Raw genomic sequence first — 22,483 nt, 5'->3', positions numbered from 1 at the left:
TGTGAATTTTTTTTTCTGAGAGTATATAGGCATATCAAAATTGGGATTAGCAGACTGGATAATTAAATGCTCTGTGTAACTAAATGAACTTCTCTGCTTAACAATAGCATTTTGTTGGACTGACTGAACTTACTGGACTTCCTGAGTTTTGCCAAGAGAACACACTGGTCATAGCAAACACCCTCTTCCAACAACACAAGAGAAGATTCTACACATGGACATCACCAGATGGTCAATACCAAAATCAGATTGATCACAGTCTTTGCAGCCAAAGATGGAGAAGTTCTATACAGTCAGCAAAACAAGACCAGGAGCTGACTGTGGCACAGACCATGAAATCCTTATTGCCAAATTCAGACTTAAATTGAAGAAAGTAGGGAAAACCACTAGACCATTCAGGTATGACCTAAGTCAAATCCCTTACTATTATACAGTGGAAGTGAGAGATAGATTCAAGGGTTAGATCTGACAGAGTGCCTGAAGAGCAATGGATGGGAGTTTGTGACATTGTACAGGAGGCAGGAATCAAGACCATCCCCAAGGAAAAGAAATGCAAAAAGGCCAAATGGTTGTCTTGAGGAGGACTTACAAATAGCTGTGAATAGACGAGAAGTGAAAGGCAAAGGAGAAAATCTAAGATATACCCATTTGATTGCAGAGTTACAAAGAATAGCAAGGAGAGATAAGAAAGCCTTCCTCAGCGATCATTGCAAAAAAATAGAGAAAAACAATAGAATAGGAAAGACTAGAGATCTCTTCAAGAAAATTAGAGATACCAAGGGACCATTTCATGCAAAGATGGGCTCAATAAAGGACAGAAATGGTATGGACCTAACAGAAGCAGAAGATATTAAGAAGAGATGGCAAGAATACACAGAAGAACTATACAAAAAAGATCTTCACGACCCAGATAATCACTATGGTGTGACCACCAACCTAGAGTCAGACATCCTGGGATGCAAAGTCAAGTGGGCCTTAGGAAGCATCACTGTGAACAAAGCTAATGGAGGTGATGGAATTCTAGTTGAGCTATTTCAAATCCTAAGAGATGATGCTGTTAAAGAGCTGCACTCAATATTGCCAGCAAATTTGGAAAACTCAGCAGTGGCCACAGGCCTGGAAAAGGTCAGTTTTCATTCCAATCCCAAAGAAAGGCAATGCCAAAGAATGCTCAAACTACAAAACAATTGTCCTCATCTTACACGCTAGTAAAGTAATGCTCAAAATTCTCCAAGCCAGGCTTCAGCAGTACGTGAACCTTGAACTTCCAGATGTTCAAGCTGGTTTTAGAAAAGGCAGAGGAACCAGAGATCAAATTGCCAACATCCACTGGATCATCAAAAAAACATTAGAATTCCAGAAAAATATCTATTTATGCTTTATTGACTATGCTAAAGCCTTTGACTGTGTGGACCACAATGAACTCTAGAAAATTCTTCAAGAGATGGGAATACCAGACCATCTGATCTGCCTTTTGAGAAATCTGTATGCAGGTCAGAAAGCAACAGTTAGAATTGGACATGGAACAACAGACTGGTCCCAAATAGGAAAAGGAGTACGTCAAGCTGTATATTATCACCCTGCTTATTTAACTTATATGCAGAGTACATCATGAGAAACGCTGGGCTGGAAGAAGCACAAGCTGGAATCAAGATTGCCAGGAGAAATATCAATAACCTCATATGCAGATGACACCATCCTTATGGCAGAAAGCAAAGAAGAACTAAAGAACCTCTTGATGAAAGTGAAAGAGGAGACTGAAAAAGTTGGCTTAAAACTCAACATTCAGAAAACTAAGATCATGGCATCTGGTCCCATCACTCCATAGCAATTAAATGAGGATTTTTTTTGGCTCCAAAGTCCCTGTAGATGGTGATTGCAGCCATGAAATTAAAAGACGCTTACTCCTTGGAAGGAAAGTTATGACCAACCTAGACAGCATATTAAAAAGCAGAGACATTACTTTGTCAACAAAGGTCCCTCTAGTCAAAGCTATGGTTTTTCCAGTAGTCATGTATGGATGTGAGAGTTGGACTATAAAGAAAGCTGAGAGCTGAAGAATTGATGCTTTTGAACTGTGGTGTTGAAGACTCTTGAGAGTCCCTTGGACTGCATTGAGATCCAACCAGTCCTTCCTAAAGGAAATCGGTCCTGAATATTCATTGGAAGGACTGATGCTGAAGCTGAAACTCCAATACTTTGGCCACCTGATACGAAGAACTGACTCATTTGAAAAGACCCTGATTCTGGAAAAGATTGAAGGCAGGAGTAAAAGGGGATGACAGAGGATGAGATCGTTGGATGACATCACCAATTCAGTGGACATGAGTTTGAGTAAAGTCCGTAAGTTGGTGATGGACAGAGAGGCCTGGCATGCTGCAGTCCATGGGGTTGCAAAGAGTCAGGACACGATTGAGTGACTGAACTGAACTGGACTTATTGATACAACCATGAAACAACCTATAGGAGAGGTTGCTTGTGATAATGCTATGGTCACTATGCAGTTGATAAGAAGCAAATAAGTGGTCACCATTGATAAATAAACAAATTATTGGAATAAGAGGGAAGCAGAGAGCACCTGTCAAGTTGTCAGCATGAGGCAAAGAATGAATGAAGCTGTGGAGAACAGTGATTATTTGGTGGGAAAGTGCTGAAGACGAGGATTGCAGCTTTTATTTCTTTTTACAACCTCGAGTGCCTGGTATGGCTTTCATTGTGCTTGGGTAGCATGAATCTTCCTGTTTGATTCCTTTTTAGTGGTTCTTTATTAAAACTGCCTATGAGATATGGAAATTGCAAAGGCTTTTTCTTTTCTTAAGGAAAGGAAGACCAGTGTAAGGTCAAATTACTGTTTGGTTGAGGTATAGTAGAAAACAATTACATTAACTGACAACTTCCTTTCCTGATATTCCAGACATGGCAGGGTTTATTTATTTATTTATTTTTAATTAATGGATATATTAAGCACATTCTGATCTGCCTCTTGAGAAATTTGTATGCAGGTCAGGAAGCAACAGTTAGAACTGGACATGGAACAACAGACTGGTTCCAAATAGGAAAAGGAGTACGTCAAGGCTGTATGTTGTCACCCTGTTTATTTAACTTATATGCAGAGTACATCATGAGAAACGCTGGACTGGAAGAAACACAAGCTGGAATGAAGATTGGCGGGAGAAATATCAATAACCTCAGATATGCAGATGACACCACCCTTATGGCAGAAAGTGAAGAGGAACTCAAAAGCCTCTTGATGAAAGTGTAGAGGAGAGTGAAAAAGTTGGCTTAAAGCTCAACATTCAGAAAATGAAGATCATGGCATCCGGTCCCATCACTTCATGGGAAATAGATGGGGAAACAGTGGAAACAGTGTCAGACTTTATTTTTCTGGGCTCCAAAATCACTGCAGATGGTGACTGCAGCCATAAAATTAAAAGACGCTTACTCCTTGGAAGGAAAGTTATGACCAACCTAGATAGCATATTCAAAAGCAGAGACATTACTTTGCCAACAAAGGTTCATCTAGTCAAGGCTATGGTTTTTCCAGTGGTCATGTATGGATGTGAGAGTTGGACTGTGAAGAAGGCTGAGCGCCGAAGAATTGATGCTTTTGAACTGTGGTGTTGGAGAAGACTCTTGAGAGTCCCTTGGACTGCAAAGAGATCCAACCAGTCCATTCTAAAGGAGATCAGCCCTGGGAGTTCTTTGGAAGGAATGATGCTAAAGCTGAAACTCCAGTACTTTGGCCACCTCATGCGAAGAGTTGACTCATTGGAAAAGACTCTGATGCTGGGAGGGATTGGGGGCAGGTGGAGAAGGGGACGACAGAGGATGAGATGGCTGGATGGCATCACTGACTCGATGGACGTGAGTCTGAGTGAACTCCAGGAGTTGGTGACAGACAGGGAGGCCTGGCGTGCTGCGATTCATGGGGTCGCAAAGAGTCGGACACGACTGAGCGACTGATCTGATCTGATCTGATGCTTAAGGGGGTAAGACTTGGTGCCTATTTGAGCAAGTTATTTCATTTGAGTGACAGTTTATGCTCTCTTGTATGTAATATTAATAGCTAAGTCTATTATTGTTGTTGTTCAGTAGCTAAGTCATATCCAACTCTTTTTGATCCCATGGACTGCAGCATGCTGGGCTCTTCTGTCCTCCACTGTCTTCTGGAGTTTGCTCAAATTTGTGTCTATTGAATTGTTCAGTCGCTAAGTCTTGTCTGACTCCTTGCAGCCCCATGGACTGCAGCACTCCAGGCTTCCCAGTCCTTCACTATCTCCTGGAGTTTGTTCAAACTCATATCTATTGAGTCTGTGATGCTGTCCAATCATCTCATCCTCTGCCACCTCCTCCTCCTGCCCTCAGTCTTTCCTAGCATCAGGGTCTTTTCCAGTGGGTCAGCTTTTCCTATCAGGTGGCCAACCTTTGGAGCTTCAGCTTTAGCATTAGTCCTTCCAGTGAGTATTCAGGGTTGATTTCCTTTAGGATTGACTTGTTTGATCTCCTTGCTGTCCAAGGGACTCTCAAGAGTCTTCTGCAGAACCACAATTGGGAAGCATCAATTTTTCAGGGCTCAACTTTCTTTATGGTCCAACTCTCATATCCATACATGACTACTGGAAAAACCATAGCTTTGACTAAATGAACCTCTGTTGGCAAAGCAATGTCTGTGCTTTTTAATACATTGTCTAGGTTGGTCATAGCTTTTCTTCCAAGGAGCGAGTGTCTTTTAATTTCATGGCTGCAGTCACCATCTGCAGGGACTTTGGAGCCCAGAAAAATAAAGTCTGTCACTGTTTCCATTTTTTCCCCACCTATTTGCCATTAGGTGATGGGACTGGATGGCATGACCTTCGATTTTTGAATGTTGAGTTTTAAGCCAGCTTTTTCACTCTCCTCTTTCACCCTTCGGAGAAGGCAATGGCAACCCACTCCGGTACTCTTGCCTGGAAGAGTCCATGGGGTTGCTAGGAGTCGGACACGACTGAACGACTTCACTTTCACTTTTCACTTTCATGCATTGGAGAAGGAAATGGCAACCCACTCCAGTATTCTTGCCTGGAGAATCCCAGGGATCGGGGAGCCTGGTGGGCTGCCATCTATGGGGTCACACAGAGTTGGACTCAACAGAAGAGACTTAGCAGCAGCAGCTTTCACCTTTATCAAGAGACTCTTTAGTTCCTCTTCACTTTCTGCCATTAGAGTAGAATCATCTGCATATCTGGGGTTATTGATATTTTCCCCAGGAATCTTGATTCCAGCTTGTGAGTCATCCAGCCCAGCATCTTACGTGATGTACTCTGCATATAAGTTAAATAAGCAGTGTGACAATAAACAGCCTTGTCTTACTCCTTTCCCAATGTTGAACCAGTCCATTGTTCCATGTCCGACTCTAACTGTTGCTTCTTGTCCTGAATTCAGATTTCTCAGGAGGCAGGTAAGGTGGTCTTGTATTTCCAGCACTTTAAGAATTTCCACAGTTTGTTGTTATCCACAGAGTCAAAGGCTTTTGTTTAATCAATGAGGCAGAAGCAGATGTTTTTCTAGAATTCCCTTGCTTTTTCTGTGATCAACTGGATGTTGGCAATTTGGTCTCTGGTTTCTCTGCCTTGTCTAAATCCAGCTTGTACATCTGGAAGTTCTTGTTTCAGGTATTGCTGAGGCCTGGCTGGAAGGATTTTGAACATTACCTTGCTAGTGAAATGAGTGCAATTGTACAGTAGTTTGAACATTCTTTAGCATTGCCCTAAAAAGTGACCTTTTCCAGGCCTGTGGCCACTGCTGAGTTTTTCAAATTTGCTGACATATTGCATGCAGCACTTTAACAGCATCATCTTTTAGGATTTGAAATAACTCAGCTGGAATTCCATCTCCTCCACTAGCTTGGTTCATAGTGATGCTTCCTACAGCCCACTTGACTTCACATTCCAGGATGTCTGACTCTAGGTGAGTGATCACACTGTCGTGATTATCTGGGTCACTAAGCCTTTTTTGTATTGTTCTTCTATGCCACCTCTTCTTAATCTCCTCTGCTTCTGTTAGGTTCCTGCCATTTCTGTCCTTTATTGTGCCCATCTTTGCATGAAATATTTCCTTGGTATCTCCATTTTTCTCCGGGAGATCTCTAGTTTTTCCCATTCTATTGTTTTCCTCTATTTCTTTGTATTGTGCATTTAGTCTTTCTTATCTCTACTTGCTATTCTCTGAAACTGTGCATTCAGATGGGTGTATCTTTCCTTTTCTCCTTTGCCTTTTGCTTCTCTTCTTTTCTCAGCTATTTGTAAGGCCTCCTCAGACAACCAGTTTGCCTATTGAGTGGGTGATGCTATCTAACCATCTCATCTTCTGCCACCCCTATCTCTTTTTTGCCTTCAATCATTCCCAGCAGCAGGGTCTTTTCCAATGAGTTTGTCCTTCCCATCAGATGGCTAAACTTTGGAGCTTCAGCATCAGTCCTTCCAATGAATATTCAGGGTTGACTTCCTTTAGAATTGACTAGTTTGATCTCCTTACAATCCAGGGGACTCTCAAGAGTCCTCTAGCACCAGAATTTGGAAGCATCAGTTCTTCGGTGCTCAGCCTGCCTTCTTCATCATCCAACTCACATCCATGCTTGATTATTAGAAAAACCATAGCTTTGACTATTTGGAGTTTTGTTGGCAAAATAATGTTAAATCTATACTGTCTTTTTTTTCTTTTTTGATTATAATTGCTTTACAATATTGTGTTAGTTTTTTCTGTACAACCAAGTGAATCAGCCATATGTATACCCATATCCCCTCCCACACCCCCCAGAGTCCAACTTTCCACTCCTCTAGGTTACCAATGATTATGGAGCTGAGCTCCCTGTGCTATACAGCAGGTTCCCACTAGCTAGCTATTTTACGCAGGGAAGTGTATATATGTCAGTGCTCCTCTCTCAATCCGTTGCACCCTCCCCTTCTCTCCCGGCCTTATGTCCACATGTCCATCTCTCCATCTGTGTGTCAATTCCTGCCCTGCAAATGGGCTCATCAGTACCATTTTTCTAGATTCCATGTATATCCATTAATATATGTCTTTCTCTTCCTGACTTAGTTCAGTCCGTATGACAGACTCTAGGTCTATCCACATCACTACAGATGACCTAATTCTATTTCTTTTTTTGACTGAATAATATTCCATTGTATAAATGCACCGCATCTTCTTTATCCATTCATCTGTCACCGAACATTGTCTAAGACAATTCAGGCCACAGAATTTCAGAAAGAATACTCCATGAACTATTAATATCAGGAAAGTTTTCCTGAAAGCGATTCTTTCCTGAAAGGCAGTTCTTTCTCTCCTTCCACATGTGGCTTATAATTGGCTGGGAATCAGAGAACTGGATTGCTCATGCTTACAAAAGAACAAAGAGCAGGGCTAATGGGATGTAGGAACTTTGTGCAGACTCTTCCGGAAAGTGTTTAACATGTCACTGGGGGAGCTTTGAGGGTGTAAGGTGTCTGTGTGTGTTCCCCACCATGATCATTTTTCCCCTGGAACTTTCTGTTTCCTGAGTTAGTAGCTAGAATTAGGTTTGAATGAAAAAGTGGTGGTTTTGGAGGGTTCCTTGCAGCTTGGGAACCTGGGGAAAGGCCTTGTAGATGATAACCTGCCAGGGACACCATATGAAAATGTCATCCTTCTCAGTGTGCATGAGGTTGACATAGAGGGGAATTCAAGATACCTCAGTGAAAGGCAAAACGCCTCTGGTTTTGATAGGAATGGAGGTAGGGGAATGGAGTGACCTCTCATTTTTGTCACGATGACGAGATTTTTCTGCCTCTGAACACGTTCTCCACAGGTCCCCTGAAGCCTTTCCAGCCCTGTGGCATCTCCCAGTTCCTGTCTTAGATCTCTTCTTTCCCATAATTACCTAAAAGCACAGTCATACATTCCTGACTGTTCATTTCTAGTAATAATCTCCTCCTTTGCCAGAGCCCCTCATGGTCAGAGTCCAGTCTCCTGCTTCCAACACACATGCTTGCCTCAAATATCCCTCTACGTCCAAGGTACAACTCTAAATTCTAGGAATTCTCTGACCTTTTGCTCTGGTCCCAGAGAGAACACTGTGTTTTTCAATGCCCAGGTCATTCTTTTAAATAATTACATTCTCTGCCACCCCGGGCAGACTGCTATACTGCCAAAACCATTCTTTTAGACTGGGAATTTCTAGAAATGAATATTTCTTTCAGGTATCTCAGCAAATCTACAATATCCAGGTGTCTGCTAAATTCTACCTCTGTTGAATCACTTTGCTTAGTGAGCAATTCTTTTGATGTGTCTGATCTAAGTATAGCTGGAAACCTATGACAACTTGCTATGGACAGTATGTCTTCCTGTCTCTCACTTAATAAATATCAGAGCTTTAAATTCATGCTGGTACTGAAATGCTCTCTTCTTCCTTTGAGAAAAGCTCTCTAATGGCCTTACTTCTTTTTTGGGAAATGAGACTTGTTGCTCTTCTAATACACTTCTATATGTGACTTGCTATCACATTTGTACTTCTTAAGACTTTTCTTCATTTTCCAGTATTTCTACGCTGATCATAGATTGCTGCCCTCTAAAAAGTCATCTGAATAGAAACAACATTCCACCCCCAACTTGACAAAGATAGAAACTTTAAAAAATAGTATAGGGAGATGTACACACACACACACACATATGCATATACTTAACTTTTAAAGAAATGTTCACAACTGGGAGTTTTGATAATAGTAATCTTTGACATTGACATATTGTTTTATTTAATAGTTGTTTTCACAAATTTTGTATTGCAGGTGGACTAGCTTAGTAGTTAAAAAGTTAGTTCACATCTTGACATGGTGTGGTCTGGGTGTCGAACTTCTCTAAGCCTCAGTCTCATCTCTGGAGCTATCTCATACTGTCATTGGATTTGATGGAACAATGCTTAGAACACATGAAAAGGGTCTGCTGCTGCTGCTGCTAAGTCGCATCAGTCATATCTGACTCTATGCGACCCCATAGACGGCAGCCCACCTGGCTCCTCTGTCCCTGGGATTCTCCAGGCAAGAATACCGGAGTGGGTTGCCGTTTCCTTCTCCAATGCATGGAAGTGAAAAGTGAAAGGGAAGTCGCTCAGTTGTGCCCGACTCTTCGAGACCCCATGGACTGCAGCCTTCCAGGCTCCTCCGTCTGTGGGATTTTCCAGGCAAGAGTACTGGAGTGGGTTGCTATTGCCTTCTCCGGATTTGAGCCCTGCTGTTGCTGCTGCTGCTGCTGCTAAGTCGCTTCAGTCGTGTGCGACTCTGTGCGACCCCATAGACGGCAGCCCACCAGGCTCCCCCGTCCCTGGGATTCTCCAGGCAAGAATACTGGAGTGGGTTGCCATTTCCTTCTCCTAGATCATGGGAAATGTTCAATTCATGTTACTTATTATCTGATTACCAAACTCTTGTGAAAAAAAAAGTAGGGTGTGGGGCTTCCCTGGTGGCTTAGTGGTAGAGAATCTACCTGCCAATGCAGGAGACACAGGTTCGATCCCTGACTGGGCAGAGCCCATATGCCACGGAGCAACTAAGCTGTGAGCCACAACAACTGAGCCTGTGCTCTGCAGCCCAGGAGCCACAACTACTGAAACTTGGGTGCCCTAGAGCACATGCTCTGCAACGAGAAGCCACCACAGTAAGAAGCCTGCTCATCACAACTAGAGAAAAGCCCACGCAGCAACAAAGACCCAGCAAAGGCAAAAATAAATTAATTAATTTAGTTAAATAAATAAAGTAGAAGCTACCCCCCAAAAATGAGTTAAAATAAAAAAGTAGGGCATGGAGGTTTATCTTCATTTTACTGAAGAGGAAAATGGTGCTCAGAGAGATTAGCTAACACGACAGGCAATTCTTTAGTTTTTAAACCGAGTTTCAATTGCAGTCTTAATGCCAGAACTGGAAACGAGCCATCAAGTGAGTTCACTGGGACCTTTCTCTAGGGTGGAGCCAACACACAGGGAACCTGAAATACCCGTTGAACCGCTCTTGTGGGGTTAAGAGAACCCCTACAAATCTGACCCCGTCAGATGTCTGTAGAGTCACAGAGCTAATGACCCAAGTTCAATTTACGCCAAATGTTAGGAAGGCAGATTCAAATCATTCTTCACTCTTTTGGGGGCAGCAGGGTTGAGGATTGAGGGGAGATGAGAGGAATAAGTTATATTAGTTTTAGTAAGCTGCTCATTTCTAAATGAAACTTACTTGCCTGAGAATTTCTGTGAGTGTGTAGCTAGTTTCAAAACTCAGCTGCCTTGGTTAATGTGGCTTTGCAAAAGGGGCACATAGAGGCTTGGAACCAGCCGTGGGATGCTGACTGGCCCTTGCCTTATTTGGGCAGCTGTGTTCATCCAGTGACTTTATGTGAGAGAGGGCTCCTCTTTTTAAGCTACTTGAAAAGTAATGAATCTCCTGAGCTTGTGACAAAGATGCATTCTATGATTTCTTCTTAGCAGTTTCCTTTCTTTTACAAGATTAAAGTTACCTCCTCACAGCACTCTTTAACCATTCTTGGGTAAGTAACCCAATTTTCTTTTTCCTAAAATATAGTTTTAAAAACAAATTCATTTCTTTTAAAATGAACTGAAATGTTAAGATATTTTGGCTAGGAACAGTCTCACCCCTCATTCTATTGTGCTTCTTTGCAAAAATACTTTTGGTCTGCTCAGCTTTAAGAGAGATAAACTATGTCAGTGAAGAATTCCCAAGAAGTAATTCAAGGGTAATAATTCACATTGTTAAAGATATTTTGTTCCCTGTTAGTGGTAACTTTAATTTATAGGAGTGACATGTTATTAGTCAGTGAACCAGCAAAATCTCTGAAATTACCTTTTCAAAAAGACAATTTAAAGGGCAAACATTTGATATGTACCAAAATTTTGGTAATGCAGATATTCAAAATCATATCTTTGAATTATAATGAAAACATAGTTTAGAATAAGAAGCTGGAAAAACTAGGTTTAGAGGTCAGACCATAGATAGAAAAGTATTTAATATAGGCATAATAATCTGTAAAGAATATATAGATAATTTCTACTGAATATTTTATTTTTACTTCTAACAATTTCCAAAGAACTATAAAATGCCATAGAAATATAACAGCTCTTCTCTGATTGATATATGTCCTTGGGCATGTTTTTGCAATAATAGAAATGTTAGTTTTGCTATTCACACAAAAACCTCAATTTGGCTAATTAAATCTTAGGCACAGTAGTATTCCTACCAGAATTACAGTGAGAAACTGCACACACTACTTCCTGTCCTGAGCATTTGAGTGTTGCTAGGCAACAGTTAAAAAGGTACCACATTCCTCTGGTGTGGCATTCCCAGGTATTTTTTTTTTTTTTAAAGATACCAGATAAGCTGAGCTGAGAAGCTAGAAATCCATTAGGAATAAAAGATACTGAATGACTGATTTGTGTGCCTGTGTGCATGTGATGTGGATGGAGAGATTTAAGTTATTAGTCTTCATCCACAACTTGCTACAGAGCATAGAACACAAAATTTCTTTAAAAGATGTGGTTGCCAGAACCAGATTAAATTCATAGTGTCTCAACCTTGCCATGAATATCCTACTTGTTTCAACTGTAAGCAGTAAATCGATTTTTTTTTAAGAGGTGAGAGGTTTACAAAACAGCCATAATAGTAGATTATTCATACTGCCCTCTCCCGTTTTACTCCAAAAAACCTGGGAAAGAAGGAGAATAAACTAGAGCCTCCAAACCAAGACATTTGGAAGAAAAGTGAATTAACTTTCATTGGTGTTGGAAATAGAAATAACTTTTTAAAGTTAAAGCTCCTGGAGTTGGTTTTTTATCAAGCTTTTATCCTTAGGGTGAAATTCAGATGCAGAGTTAGAAGCTGAGTAAGGCGGAGTTGTGTTTTCCAAACACAGGCCTGTCCAACAGTGTGACGATGGTGTTCCTCCATCAACAGGTGGGGCCTCTCTGGCCCATTTCCTGGAATATGGATGGGTCAATGGCAGGGCAGAAGGGGTGTCACCTGACTTTGAAAGCCAGGTCTTACAAAATGACAAAGCTCCTGTTGGGATTCCTTTCTTGGAAGTTTCTCTTGAGATCCCTAAGACACACCTGTGAGAGTACCAGTGAGCCTGAAGCCGCCTTGCTGGAGAGACCACATGTAAAGTTCCATAGCGATAGTGCAGCTGTTCAAGCCTTCTTCCCACACCAACCTCCAGACACAGAGAACTAGCTTTCAAATCATCCCTAGCTGATGCTGAGTGAAGCAGAGGCAACTGTAGCTACTGAGCCCTGCCCAAATTGCAAAGTACTGAGCAAAGCAGTGTTACTTTAAAAAAAAAAAAATTAATTTTATCTATTTGGCTGTGCTGGGTCTTAGTTGCCGGATCTTAAGTTGTGGCATGTGAACTCTTATTTGTGGCATGTAGGATCTAGTTCCCTCACCAGGGATTGAATCCAGGCCCCCTGCATTGGGAGCACAGAGTCTGAACCACTGGACCACCGGGGAAGTTCCCCAAAGTAGTGTTATCTTATGGTACTAAGTTTTCTGGTGGTCTGCGGTGCATCATTAGAGAACCAGAACATTCGGACTTGGAGAAAACTTTCTTAGAGTTAAATGCTAAGTAAAAATTAATATACGTATAGCAGGGTTGGTTGACCAGCTAATTAATAAACTGTAATTTACAGTGTTAGTGTCTGGTTTGAAGCAGAAAACCAATTTGTTTTTGTAAAGAGTTACAAACAAACAAGTATTTGGTTGACCAGTTTCCCTGAAATTCTTAAGCCTAACCATAAGTCTAATGTGCTGATTTCTTAAATATGATAATTAAGTGACTAGAGTAAGGCAAAGGATGGAGGGCTCTTTTAGTTGTCTGCTTCTCATGATTTTCTGGGTAAGGTAAGGGATAGAGTTCAGCCTGGTAGGTCTTCTGCTCCATGTGATTTTGTGGGGGTCACTCAGTTGCCTTCAGCTTGTGGCTGGATTGGGTTGGAATATCCAAGAAGGCCTCGCTCACATGTCTGCTGCTCTTCCACATGGCCTTGCCACTGTGTGCTGTGTCTCATCACTCAGTCATGTAACCCCAGCTTCTTGAATGCATGAAGGCTACCTTCCCAGAGCGGGAAGCAGAAGCTGCCAGACCTCTTAGAGCTTGAGCTTGGAAGCCCAAGCATGACATGTCCACTGTGTCTTACTGGTTAAATGAAGTCAGCAACCAAGTCAAGGGAAAAACGACTCTACCTGTGGACAAATGGTGTGTTGTGCACATACAGGGTGGGAAAATAATGTTGGCCATTTGAGAGACAAACAGGAAGAGTAATGGGCTCCAAAGAGGGAGAGAGTGGTTCTGATCCTATATCTGCCAACTAGTTAGCTGTGTGTGGTTTTGGCCAAGTCACCTGTTAATGCTTAACCTGTTGGCTCACATGCCAGATAAGGAGAATGAGCTCCAAGATCCTGTCTAGTTCCAGAAATTGGCCTCTAATCAGGATAGAACTTACAGTAGCCTAGAAAGTGAGGGTGGAAGGGTATATAAACAGAAACACAATTAGTGAATTATCCGATTGTTCTCTTCTGGGCTGTTGTTCAGTTCAGTCACTCATTTGTGTCCGACTCTTTGCGACCCCATGAATTGCAGCACGCCAGGCCTTCCTGTCCATCACCAACTCCCAGAGTTTACCCAAACTCATGTCCGTTGAGTTGGTGATGCCGTCCAGCCATCCCATCCTCTGTCATACCCTTCTCCTCCTGCCCCCAGTCCCTCCCAGCATCAGGGTCTTTTCCAGTGAGTCAACTCTTTACATGAGGTAGCCAAAGTATTGGAGTTTCAGCTTTAGCATCAGTCATTCCAATGAACACGAAGGACTAATCTCCTTTAGGTTGGACTGGTTGGATCTCCCTGCAGTCCAAGGGACTCTCAAGAGTCTTCTCCAACACCACAGTTCAAAAGCATCAATTCTTCAGCGCTCGGCTAGCCTGTGCTTAACCTTGAGCTCTGCACAGGCTAACTAGACTGTGACATGCCCCTATTAATCATCCTAGAATCTCAGCTTTCGAGACTTATTCTTCTACCTTCAGTACTTGGCTCCTGTTACAACCTACCTTCCCCTTCCACCTCTTCCTCCTTTTCAGCCTCACAATGTGGAAAATGAAAATGCTCTTCAGTTTTACAGTGAATTTTTTATATTTCATAGGAAGTAGGAAGCATTAGGGCTCTGAAAGGAATTGGGATAGGGATCTTGGAACTAGGATTTGACAAAATAATGTATCCAATGGAATACCTCTCTCAGAATACCTCTCTATGTTGAACAGTCTGTACCTATTGAAGAGGAGACTCTCCGCACCACCCCAGAGTGAACTAAAACAGGTTTTTTGTGTGTTTTTGAAAATCGTCAACCATGGGCTTTATACTTCAGAAATATACAATTCCTTCAGCAAGTAGTCTCAAAAACTTGAGATTTTAGGAGAACTACAGGTTGCCAGAAGGACCCTCCAAACTAGATCTTTGATCCTTATTTGGGAGGTTCAGGATGGATACGATGTATGGTGGGTACACAGGGTCTTTACCTTGAGGATCTCATCATTCAGGAAGTTACCGGGTGCCTTCCAATTTGCAGACCTAATTAGACACAGCAGCTGAGGCCTTCCTGGCTGTGGAAGTCCTTCCTTCCTGCTGCAGGAATTTCCAGAACAGCATCCAGATACAGGCAGAGTCCTGCATACCTTACGCAGTTACTCCTTCCCCATAGACTTTGATTTTTCAAGTTGGGGGTAGGGTGCAGACACTAAAATAATGTGCCCTTAGGTCTACTGGATCCTAGATGATCTTTGTGGCACTCAACTCTCACCCCCTCCCTACATCTTTTCTACTTTATTGCCAGAACTCTCAGACTCCTCAAATGACAAAATAGTAATGTTTTCTTGGTCACCTCAAGCAGTGTAAGATCCTCAGGCTCAAAAATGCAGCTTATCATTACTATCAGAATCATCTGTGAGACCTGCCACTCAGTGCATTTTTTTTTTTTTTGTCTTCATTCTTTCTCTAAGCTCTTCCTGTTATCTCCACTAACCAGGATCTTCTTATCCTTGTTTTCTTAATAGGCCACCCTGTCTCCCCCCACAATCTATTCCAGTGCTTCCATTCTGTCAAAACTTTAGTTTCAGCCATATAAATCCAAATGTAGGAAAGACATTCTTTCAACTCTTACAAAGAAAGATGTGCTTAAAAATCAATCCATGAACAGTCATTGAATTCTAAAAGATTTGAGGGGGAGATTGTGGCAAAGAGGAACCAGAAAGTTAAGACCTGAAAGCAGTAACGCGTTTTGTTATTTGTTCAATTCTCAGTGTTCCTTAATCCTTTTGCCATTCTAGATTAACAAGAAAATAAAATTTGGGGATACAGCCAATTCCCCATAGTATTTGCACTCAGGTATCCACCACTTCATGGGAAATAGATGGGGAAACAGTGGAAACAGTGTCCGACTTTATTTTTCTGGGCTCCAAAATCACTACAGATGGTGACTGCAGCCATGAAATTAAAAGACGCTTACTCCTTGGAAGGAAAGTTATGACCAACCTAGATAGCATATTCAAAAGCAGAGACATTACTTTGCCAACAAAGGTTCGTCTAGTCAAGGCTATGGTTTTTCCAGTGGTCATGTATGGATGTGAGAGTTGGACTGTGAAGAAGGCTGAGTGCCAAAGAATTGATGCTTTTGAACTGTGGTGTTGGAGAAGACTCTTGAGAGTCCCTTGGACTGCAAAGAGATCCAACCAGTCCATTCTGAAGGAGATCAGCCCTGGGAGTTCTTTGGAAGGAATGATGCTAAAGCTGAAACTCCAGTACTTTGGCCACCTCATGCGAAGAGTTGACTCATTGGAAAAGACTGATGCTGGGAGGGATTGGGGGCAGGAGGAGAAGGGGACGACAGAGGATGAGATGGCTGGATGGCATCACTGACTCAATGGACGTGAGTCTGAGTGAACTCCGGGAGTTGGTGATGGACAGGGAGGCCTGGCGTGCTGCGATTCATGGGGTCGCAAAGAGTCGGACACGACTGAGCGACTGATCTGATCTGATCTGATCGGATCAATTGTCTCAGTTCAGTTCAGTTACTCAGTCGTGTCCGACTCTTTGCGACTCCATGAATCGCAGCATGCCAGGCCTTCCTGTCCATCACCAACTCCCAGAGTTCACCCAAACTCACATGCATCGAGTTGGTGATGCCATCCAGTCATCTCATCCTCTGTCATCCCCTTCTCCTCCTGCCCACAATGCCTCTCAGCATCAGGGTCTTTTCCAATGAGTCAACTCTTTGCATGAGGTGGCCAAAGTATTGGAGTTTTAGCCTCAGCATCAGTCCTTCCAATGGACGCTCAGGACTGATCTCCTTTAGGACGGACTAGTTGGATCTCCTTGCAGTCCAAGGGACTCTCAAGAGTCTTCTCCAACACCACAGTTCAAAAGCATCAATTCTTTGGAGCTCAGCTTTCTTCACAGTCCAACTCTCACATCCATACATGACCACTGGAAAAACCATAGCCTTGACTAGATGGACCTTTGTTGGAAAAGTAATATCTGCTTTTGAATATAGTATCTAGGTTGGTCATAATTTTCCTTCCAAGGAGTAAGCATCTTTTAATTTCATGGCTACCGGATTGCATAATCAAGCACAACTCTCTGCTGCTAAATATGGGGGACACATGTTTCCCTAAGTCCTGTATCAGGAATGCTCCATCTTACTGAAGTCCATGTTAACAAACACGAAAAGCTAGTTCTCAGCAGACATGTGCTTAACTGAGGGACCCATAGCATTGTTGTTGTTGATCTGTTGCTCAGTCGTGTCTGATATAAAAATATACAAAACTGATAGATATAAGGCACATATTTCAGGTTTTGAGTATAACACCACAGTCTTCATACAGCCTTATACTTCCCTTCATAAAACCATACACAAGAAAACTGCACAAGAATACCTGTGATATTACATTAATAGAAGAAGTTAAAGTGTCACTCGAGTTGTAAGCGTGCCCTGGACTAGCCTCTAAGGCAGGAGGGTGGCCACGTGGGTGCCCTCGGACAGAGGAGAGCATCTCAAAGCGCCTGCCACTCCCACTGGAAGACAGCTGGCCCCCAGTGTGAGTGTGCTGCTTTGAAGGAACCGTTGAGGTTTGTGGTGATATGAAGGAGTTAGTGGAGGTTCCAGAGATTAGCATGTAGACATTAAATGGGCAAATTTGGAGCATTTCTTTCTGACTTCATTCTAACAGTCCCCAAGTGTGCAGACCGTGACACTCACTTCCTTCCTTTTCCGAGGAAACGCCCCCTCCTCCATCCAGGCCTGCCTGGACACTCCTCACCTCCACCGACCCCTAACACCCCCACATAGCATGTAGCAAAGCAGTAAAGACGGCAGGGGTGGGAAGTGCACGCAGACCCTGGATCCCCTGCTCCCTCAGGAGGTGTGGCACAGAGGGGGCTTGGCGAAGCGAGGCCCCGCCTTGCCATTGGCTGCAGCCTGCCCAGGTGGAGGTCCACGTGAGCAGCCGGCCCAGGGCCCAAGGGCGGGTCGTGCAGGCGCACAGCTGAGGTGGGGTGAGGGTGGAGGTGGCAAAGGGGTGACCGCGGAGGAGGGAGTGCCTGGGAACAGGCAACATGTGCCTGGCGCAATGCCCTGCAGCTGGCGGCGGGTGGGGCCTCCGCTTTCCTCTGTCGGCCGAGGCTGCTGACGGGAAAAACCATCCGGGAGGGAGCGCTCCCGCCCAGATTCCCTCCACCCTGAAAGTCTGTGGGATTTCAGGGCCGAGTAAACCAAGCAGAAGCTCAGGGCCATGTTATAGACCCACATTGAGATTTTCAGATTGGCCTTCGAGGCTCCTGTCTGCCAACTACCGGCTCTGTGACCGCAGGCGTCGCTTAACCTGGCCTGTTTCCCCACTCTTTGAGAGGCTTGTGGCCTGCGAGTAGCCACGAAGAAAAGAGTTCACGTCCTAATCACTACCTGCCTAGTGAGTATTCAGAGCGCCCAAATCACTGCCTTGCCCTCAGGGAGCAAGTGCCCGCGCTGAGCAAGATGAAAGTTACATGGTGGGTTAGAGCCAGGGCCTCTGTGTGAGCTTGGAGCTCAGTTTCCTCGTAAGCGCACAGAATATGCTTCGAAGGTAACAAGAAGAAGTGTGGAGCCGCGTTCATAACACGAGTCCCAGGTGTGGGGAGTGCAAAGGGCGTCTGTGTGAAGTTCATTTCTGAGTAGCCCTGATGGGGCCCGGATGGAGCGGGGGAGGGCGTGGTGGTGGTGCAAACAGCCCAGGTGAGCCAGGTTGCATTCCTGCAGATAGAGGTCAATTAACACTCTGTCCGCTAGCCAGGGAGAAGGGATACACTTACTAATTCATTACGCACACTTCTGGTTATCCCTGCCTTGAAAGTCTTCCTGGGTGTGATTTCCCCGATCTCTAGCTGGTAGTGTTCTGGAAACCACTGGTTCTGCATTGATGCTTACCCTTAGTCTTGTTGCGATGATGATGGTGATGAAGCAAATGTGGTTCATCTGTATTTGAAGCCGTTATGAGTGTACTGGATTAATTCGGAGTAAAATTGTCAGTACTCAGCAGGAAAGCTGGTAAAACCAGATGTTCAACAGTTACTGGGGCTTCATGTTGAAAGCTTGAAAAATATTCATGTTCTGTGCTGTATTACCTTCTTGGTCTCAGTAATGCCCCTGCCTCCATCGTCCCTGGGGTGGATCTTAAAAGCTTTTCTGAATTTTTTTTGGACATTTTGACCTTAATCTCACCTTTTCCTACCAGTAACTACTTTAAGATCCTGTTGCTGCAAGAGTTGAGGGAAAATCCGTTTGTAATATTATTTAGAGCAGGATGACCACACCCTGACTTCTGCTGACTGTTGAGTAAATCAAACTACTGTTCTTTCTGGAAAAAACCTGCAGCTCAAACTGGGATTAGGGATGAAGAAACCCAGCTGGATTTTGCCCCTGAGTGCCTGTGGCAGTTTCTGTTTGTGGTGTGTTTATCGTAAAACCTGCCTTGTGAGAATGTAACTAGCTTTTTGTAAGCCTACCAGTGGCTACACATGGTCTCTGATGCTTTGCTAAAATACATACAAATAACTGATGGATCCTAACCCCCTTAAATGACTGACAAATGTTTGCGAAAGTCAATGGCTTGCTTACACAGTGGCTCCTTGTTGGAAAAAGTGACCATTTGGTTGATATTATCTATGATTTGATAATTTAAAAATATACTATTGAAAGCATGTGATAGAGTCCAGAGTTTGACTTTTTCATTTATTTTCATCTTTTTGTTTCAACATTTTAAGCAGTTGTTGGAGAATTTACTTGCTGATGGTACAGTTTCTTGAATTTGGCTTCAACAAGCTAGTTGTCCTTGGTCTCATTTTTCCAGTTCAACGTATATTATTTAACTGAGAGTACAGTATGAAGTGCAACAATCATAAGAAATAGTCGTTGAAAATGTACCATTTCCATTCAATATTTATGTTTATCATTTATATCCATTTTATTTCACCATTTTGGATACTGAGGAATAATACAGTGTTAATGTTCTTTCATCTTAGTTTTATGACTTGTTTCCTCTATTTTTCTTAAGAGAAAAAAGTCTTTCTGATAAGTGAAGCCTTTTAATTGTGGTAGAAATCCTGACTATTTATAATGTTGCATTGAGAAACAGTAGTCTCCTTTAACATTTTTGTTGTTTTTTTCTTTGTTTCAAATGAAATGATCAACTCTTGCAATGTTAGTGTGGCCCTTAGCCAAAGCCATTTATTTCTTACTTTAATAAAGGGGTCAAAAATTTTAATTGAATGTATAGCAAGTACTTCAGAATCTGCTCATAAAATTGATATTGGATGACAAGGGTTGTAGACTTCAGAAAAGGAAAAGTAAATTTGTGTCTACCCTGTGCTTTATTAAAGTAAAAGTTAAAAATATAGGGAATTAGTAGTAGTAGAAAGCACTGATGGATAAAAATAAGCCCTTAGACTTTGAGCAACATGGGTTAATTAATGATACATATATGTATATGATATTTATATGTGTATGTACTATTGTGTGATTTACAGAATGCTTTCACTTTATCTCCTCTCATCATTTCTTCTATATCATTTTGATATAGGTCTTGCTTAATATCATTTTGATATAGGTCTTGCTTAGTATCATTTTGATATAGATCTTGCTTAATATTTTGATATAAGTCTTGCTTAAGCCATTGAAGATAAGAAAAAAATTCAAAAAAATAAAAAAATCAGAGAAGGCAAAAGGAAATTGCCCAGGGTCTTCTGAGTCCAAGTCCTATAATACACAGTATAAAAAGACATGGTGGCAATGAATATTTTTGACTGAGCCCATTGTCAGTGCAGTCAGTATAGCTGAATTACACCTCTTCCTGTGTGATTGACTCCTCTGTTCTGATTTGTACCTGTTTCTATTATTAAAATAAGGATTTCTGAATTTAACATTAACAGGAATAGAGCGGTGAAAAAGATGTAAAGCAGCCCCAGCTCTCATGGGAGTTACAATTTAGATGGAGTAGCAGAGAGCAAAATAACTGCAATGTGGTAAGGGATAAACAGCACACAGCCCAGCTTAGAGTGTCATGGAAAGATTCTCAGGAAAAGGATACCTTAGTTGAGGTCTGAAGGTTAAGTAAAAATCAAGTGAAGGCAGGAGGAGATGGACATTCTCAGTAAAGGAGCAGCATGTGAGAAGAGGATGCAAAGAGTGCATTCATTGTTCTAGTACCTGGAGAATACGGTGTTAATCATTATAGATGTATGGGTGTGTTGGGGGCAGTGGCTTTGGTGAAGGGAGAAAATGTGAAAGATGAGGATAGATAAGGAAGAAGGAATCAAAGGACTTTGAATCTGTGGGTCAGGATTTTGGAAAGTAGGGTAGGAGAATGCTGGGCACTTCAAGAGTGTAAGTAGGAGGAACAACCATTAAGAGACCATTGCTGAAATCCAGGTAAGACATGGTAGTTTTCAGTACCTGCAAAGGGTACTGACTTTGCAGATAAACAGGATGGAAAAGGGGAAATAATTGAAGAAATGTGAATAGAATGTTTTTCTTTAAAAAATGTTTTATTGTTCTAGAACTTAACTGGTAGAAACTCAAGTTGCATGTTGCAGACCTTGAATCTTGAGAGATTTTTTTATTGCATTTTTTAAAATTTATTTTTTAATTGAAGGATAATTGCTTTACAGAATTTGTTGTTTTCTGTCAAACCTCAACATGAATCAGCCATAGGTATACATATATCCCCTTCCTTTTGAACTTCCCTCCCATCTCCCTCCCCATCCCACCCCTCTAGGTTGATACAGAGCCCCTGTTTGAGTTTCCTGAGCCATACAGCAAATTCCCGTTGGCTATCTATTTTACATGTGGTAATGGAAGTTTCCCTGTTACTCTTTCCATACATCTCACCCTCTCCTCCCCTCACTCCATGTCCATAAGTCTATTCTATATGTCTTTCTCCACTGCTGCCCTGTAAATAAATTCTTCAGTACCATTCTTCTAGCTTCCGTATATATGTGTTAGAATGCGGTATTTATCTTTCTCTTTCTGACTGATTTCACTTTGTATAATGGGCTCTAGGTTCATCCACCTCATTAGAACTGACTCAAAGGTGTTCCTTTTTTATGGTTGAATAATATTCCATTGTGCATATGTACTATAACTTCTTTATCCATTCATCTGTCGATGAACATCTAGGTTGCTTCCATATGCTAGCTATTGTAAATAGTGCTGCAATGAACAATGGAATACATGTCTTTTTCAATTTTGGTTTCAGGGTATATGCCTAGGAGTGGGATTGCTGAATCATATGGTGGTTTTATTCCTAGTTTTTTTTAAAGAAATCTTTGTACAGTCTTCCATAGTGACTGTATCAATTTACATTTCTGCCAACAGCAGACCTTGAATCTTTAACATGAAAGTTTGTTGATTTACAATATTATATTACTTTCAGTTACACAGCATAGTGATTCAACATTTTTTAAGATTATACTCCATTTAAAGTTGTTATGAAATATTGACTATATTCCCCGTGCTGTACAATATACCCATCTAGCTATTTTATTTTTTATTGGAGTATGATTGCTTTACAATGCAGTGTTAGTTTCTGCTGAACAACAAAATGAATGAGCTATGTGTATATATATATCCCTTCCCTCTTGGACCGCCTTCCCCCTCCCCTCCATTCTATACCTGATCCCACCTGGCTAGGTCACCATGGAGCCCTGAGCTGAACTCCCTGGGCTATACTGCAGGGTCCCACTAGCTATTTGTTTTACACTCCAGAGTGTATGTATGTCAGTCCTAACCTCCCAGTTCATCCCTGCCCCCGCCCCGCCCCACCCCATGCCGTGTCCACGCATCCCTTCTCTTCCTCTGTGTCTCTATTCCTGCCCTGGAACTAGGTCCATCTGTACCATTTTT

General features: G+C 42.3%; 1 long non-coding RNA gene across 1 annotated transcript in view; it reads left to right on the top strand.

The window, feature by feature from the left end:
* Positions 1 to 17,623: 17,623 nt before the first annotated feature.
* LOC113880291 overlaps positions 17,624 to 22,483 on the top strand; it is a 39,660-nt gene continuing 34,800 nt past the window's right edge. Inside the window, exon 1 of the long non-coding RNA XR_003507712.1 lies at positions 17,624 to 18,017. This is a non-coding gene — a long non-coding RNA (uncharacterized LOC113880291). The remainder of the gene's footprint in view (positions 18,018 to 22,483) is intronic.

This window comes from Bos indicus x Bos taurus, chromosome 22, assembly GCF_003369695.1.
Source record: "Bos indicus x Bos taurus breed Angus x Brahman F1 hybrid chromosome 22, Bos_hybrid_MaternalHap_v2.0, whole genome shotgun sequence".
Classification (NCBI taxonomy): Eukaryota; Metazoa; Chordata; class Mammalia; order Artiodactyla; family Bovidae; genus Bos; species Bos indicus x Bos taurus.
This window is presented reverse-complemented; position numbering and strand designations above follow the sequence as displayed.